A 5,066-nucleotide genomic window follows, 5' to 3' on the forward strand; every position below is an offset into this window, starting at 1 on the left:
CTGTTTCTTGCACCCATCCTGATTTATTTCCACTACCAGTACTTCCTACTGGTCCATCTCTGACACAGTGGTCTGCATAATGTATGTGTGGGAACACAAACAGTGGAGGAATTGTGTTGCCAATGGCATTAACCGCATATACAAATGTGACCAGTGAACCTCTCTCTGCTGTTGTCGTTGCCCCAACTTGTTTAATATAAGTTAAAGTAATAGTGTGGTAAGTTGTAACATCTGCATTATTGTTACAACTAACCCAGACTATTGCTGTTACAACTGACCCAGACTCCTATAGCCATGAACTAGCTAACATTGCATGCACAGGATGAGTCACATCATTTGAAACTTAGCCCTGATTGGAGAAATTGGAAGTGTTACAACTGACCGACGTTACAACTATCCCCGGTCTCCCCTATTTTATATATAATGAAAACGTAGCTAACAAATAAAGTTAACACAGTTTATAAAACAAGAAAACGTGTTTGCAATTTATCTACACAATAAAGAACTACAATAAAGAACTACAATAAAGAACCACCATTAGAAATAAAATAAAACTGTATTTAAGTAACATCACACACTTACCGGTTGTTTCTCTGAGTGAGTTTGCACCTGCGTTCAACATGCTACACAGAATCTTCGGCTGTGCTGAACGTGAATAAGGCAAGTGTGTACTTTGACCGCCTGCGTGATCTTTGGTACAAGGAACTGCTCCAACTATCATAAAATCACAGGCTATGATGTATAATTGTATTTGACAACGGTTGTTCAGCAACACATTTACACTGATTCAGCATGAGAAAGATAATGAAACACCTGATGAAACTTCACTAACACTAAAGTTTTGTTACAAATACAGATTTTCCACTGATGTTAAAAAACATAATAATGTAATAAAAACAATGTTGTTGTTTTTTTTTATTAAAGGCACAATAAAAATGTATGTGTGGCCATTTCATTTCAATGTCAAGCTCATGATGATGAATGTGCTTGTGTGTGACATGTTCACTGCATTCTTTTTTTGTGTGTTTTTGCTGTTGTTTCTATGTGTCATGGAAAATATTATTCAGTCATTACTGGTGTATGATCTGGTGTATGGTTTTGTCTGCTGTTAAACCCATGCAGTTCATCCACAATGACACAAAGTCACCATGCTGGAGGAATAATCAAAGACTCTTAGGTGCAGTGGCTGGATAGTGAAGCTGTAGGCCTGGTTTATCTGTTCTTTCATTTCTTTCATGGGCCAGTATGGATCAATTCCTCTAGCTCCCTGGACCCTTTTCACTCCTGGCTGCTACCTGTTGCTTGGATCAGGCAGTTTTGCCCCCGTGCCCCTGCCTTCTATACTTGTGCTGGCAAGGAGTGAATCTCCAGAACCTGTGGCCTCTGGTGGGTGCTCCTCTCATTACTGTTGTTTTGGACCTGGCTCCAATCAGGATGGGTCTGGTGAAGGCTGTTAGGGTGAGATTGTAGAATTGTCATTTGTACTTAGAAACATATAATCATTTATGCTTAGAGGTATATAATCATTTGTAGATTGATAGAATGTCTCATCCTAGGAGGTCTGCTAAAACCCTGTGTACCATGAAAAGGGGAGTACGTTCACTCCCTTTCCAGAGTGTTTTGGCATACCTCACATACCTCCTAGGGTCATGAGAGAGGTTGTATCTTCTCTTTCTGATATATGGTATGGCAAATACATCTGTATCTGTTTAAGTATAAGAGCCCTTTGTTTTAGGTGAACTGCTGGACTCGCGGTCACATTTTGACCCACATACACATACACACATAAACACACACACACACACACGCATACACACAGACAGGTATTCTCTGTTCACACACATGCCTGTTTAAGATTCCATATGTTAATGCAACTATGCATATTCATGTAACCACAATAAAAGGAGCGGGAAACTGGCTGAGAGTCCGATGGAGGTCAAGTGGGCGGGACAATGCTTGACCTCAGTCAAGCCTCCCTCGCGTGAGATCACACAAAGAGTTCTGCCTGGTGTCTTTTGTTTTGCTAGTTGCAGTTGGTTGTCTCTGTTGTTCCAGCAATAGGTTTGTGCCTAGACAAACCTAACAAAGGCCAAATCTATAAGGAACAAAACGTTTATCCTTAATGATTTCGTAACTTCCTATATATTGGGTTTTCTCTCTAAACCTGGATGTCTCCTGATCAGTCCAATGCATACTCTGAATTGCTGCTGTGTGACTTCTTGTATTTAATTCCATGTGGTCTTCAGGTCACAGTGGAGATTTAGCAACCTTTTTCTACTATAAATAGTACCTATTTTCTCAGCGTCCCTGACTCGCTCACCAATTGCTGTACGCATTTGGGCCTTTGGTCACCTGACTTCCCAGCTGTTACAGGTAGGAATCACATACATGTCGCTGCTGCCTCTGCCTGAATTGGCTACACTTTTGTTGATTGGTGTTAGTAATGTTTTTGTAGAGATCACCTGCGCATTATTTCCCTGAAGCCTTCCACCGATTGCTGGTATGTTATGTTTTTTTTTTTTGTGCCATTCATTTATTATTTTACTTGGTATTAAACAAGTGTGTTTATAGGTTGTAGCTGCAATTAGGTGACACCGTTTGATTGGTATGCAGCTTCGATTTGTTACGATCTCAGCCTTACTTCTATTGTCTTTTGCTGTAGATGCTAATCGTATGATGCATTGCAGGAAGCCTGGGCCTGATTGGGCGGAGGATAGCTTTATAGTGGGGCTGCTACTACTACTCTGGGCTACATTTACAGAAGTGCTGCTGCTTTGCCTTTTTGGATTCCTTTTTTTGCCTTGTGTCCATTTTTGCTTTTTTGTGTTCTTTTTGAAGGTTGCATTTATTTTGGTTTTGTACATTTGGTTTCCCAATATTTTCATTTGTCGATTATTTTTGCATTTTTAAAAACATTTTTTTGTCTGTGTCACACCACTGTAACACGGAGGCAGTTTTTCTAGTTGCAGATCACTATTGTGTTTGTGCAGTAAGGCTAACCACAGAGTGTGTTTTGGTTTTTGTTTGAATACATTAACACAGTTTGTTTCTTTTATTCAGAAGTAGGAGGCTTAAAGTGGAAGGGACTGGGTGCCTTGGTGGTGGGACCTTCTTTGTGCTGTGCTCATTTATGCACCCTTGGTTTTAGCTGCGTCATAATGTGAGTGTGTGTATGAAGGTGAGCTGCACGTATGAGTTGGTGATTTTTCTAGATCTGCCCTCATCTGGCATGCCAGTCACCCACTGGTAAGGCACAGCTCTGAATTTTACAGCACATGTACAACCGATTCATTGGCTCTTTCCATCAGGCAGGCTCCTTCACTTTCTGATTCGAAATCTTGTTCGAAAGACATTTTTAATCTCTGGCTTTCAAAGTGTAATATGTTGATTAACTTCTACAGCTCTTACGTTTAATTCAATTTAAATAATTTCAATTTAATTCAATCTATTTAGTGCCAAATCACCTTGAGTTGCCTCAATGTATTTGCATTATAAGGTAACGAGCCTACAATATTAGAGAGAAAATCCCAACAATCAGATAACTCCCAATGAGCAAGTACTTCATGGCTTTTAACCAGAGAAAACTACCAGCAGAACCAAGGGCAGCCATATGCTGCAACCAGTCATGAATGAGAAAAGAGAGACAAGACAAAAGACACACTGTGGAGCAGTAAGCCAGAAATTAATATTAACTAATGATTAAATGATGAGTAATGTATAAACTAGGGCTGGGTATCGATTTAATTCTGATTCACGAGGTCCCGATTCGATTAGATTTGAATCGAGGAAATTTTGCCCCAGACAGTCAGAAATATTATAATTCTGATCATTTATCAGTACATATCCATATTTTTATATCTATAAAAAAAAAGCTGACACTTGTGAGACTTTATCAGAGGTGTAAGTATCACAGCAGATGCCTTTGTGTCAAAGTAACTGATGACAGAAACAGAACAACATGAAGGAGATTTTCCTGGCCTGGCTTTTTATAGCAGATAACCTTAAAAATATTCTGCAGTGGAACAAAAACTGAAGGAAACCATGCTGCTGAAGTGAAACACAAACGTTAGAGAGGTTTAATTAGAGACACAGCTAAGCGTTTTGCAATTTGCAAGTTTTGCAAGTTAAAATTTCTTTATTATTGAACAGCAGAAATGAGGCTTTTTTGTCAGAATTCAGTTAAATAAAAAAGATAAACTGCAGCCAACAGTGCTGTAAACAACGGTAGACTGGCCGGTAATAAGCAAGTGAATAATGCAGAAAACAGAGATTTTTAGACGGAAAATTGTTCTTGAAGTACACTGAGCGAGAGAGAGAGAGCTGTGCAGGAAGTGTGATTTTTATCGTGGTGGAAGCAAAACAGCAAAGGGAGGGAATTCATGACGATGTTTATGTGAATAAGATGAATAAGACCAGGAGAGAAAGAAAGAAGTGAAACAATACAAAAATGGTCTAATACAATAAATAACAGCAAAGCAGAAAAGAAATCTTCTGATGTATTAATCATATATTTTAATGTATTAATCACATACTTTAATCATATCACTTTAGTAATAGTAATAGTACTTTCTCACTCCTGACACCTGTTGTATGCAATTGTATGTGGAATTTTATCACAAGTGGGCCCTAAGTTTTATTCCACCTTCACAGTGGACCCATTGTAGACTTGAAGATCTCAAGACATCCTGCTCTTTGGGAGGTGGCACCAAGCAGAAAACAAGGTCATAATTCTCTCTGTGAGGGAGGAGGTTTTAAGGATGGGACTGATGGTATAGCCCCCTGTGAGATCAGTTAACAAGAGTTGTGGAATGTCTTTGTCTGTCTCTGGATATAAACGGGCGGCCAAAATTCAGAGATTATCCTAGCGTTCTGACTGGGATGCTTGTCTCCACATTGCAATGTGTTTACATATATAAACACACACACACACACACACACACACATACATACATACATACATACATACATACATACATACATATATATATATATATATGACCAGTGACCATCACAGTGGCATATATCCAAGAAAGGGTCTCCAGTATGAAGAGTTGGACAGCACCAGG

General features: G+C 39.1%; 1 protein-coding gene and 1 long non-coding RNA gene across 2 annotated transcripts in view; both read right to left on the bottom strand.

Annotated features, from left to right (window-relative positions):
* Positions 1-651, bottom strand: part of LOC102305579 — a 1,958-nt gene extending 1,307 nt beyond the window's left edge. Inside the window, exon 1 of the long non-coding RNA XR_317633.3 lies at positions 583-651. This is a non-coding gene — a long non-coding RNA (uncharacterized LOC102305579). The remainder of the gene's footprint in view (positions 1-582) is intronic.
* Positions 1-5,066, bottom strand: part of LOC121812689 (myelin-oligodendrocyte glycoprotein-like) — a 42,895-nt gene that overhangs the window by 2,002 nt on the left and 35,827 nt on the right. The gene's annotated exons all lie outside the window — the stretch shown is intronic.

The sequence above is a fragment of the Haplochromis burtoni genome, unplaced genomic scaffold (genome assembly GCF_018398535.1).
Source record: "Haplochromis burtoni strain Fernald_Lab_line unplaced genomic scaffold, NCSU_Asbu1 Contig_735, whole genome shotgun sequence".
NCBI classification, from domain to species: domain Eukaryota; kingdom Metazoa; phylum Chordata; class Actinopteri; order Cichliformes; family Cichlidae; genus Haplochromis; species Haplochromis burtoni.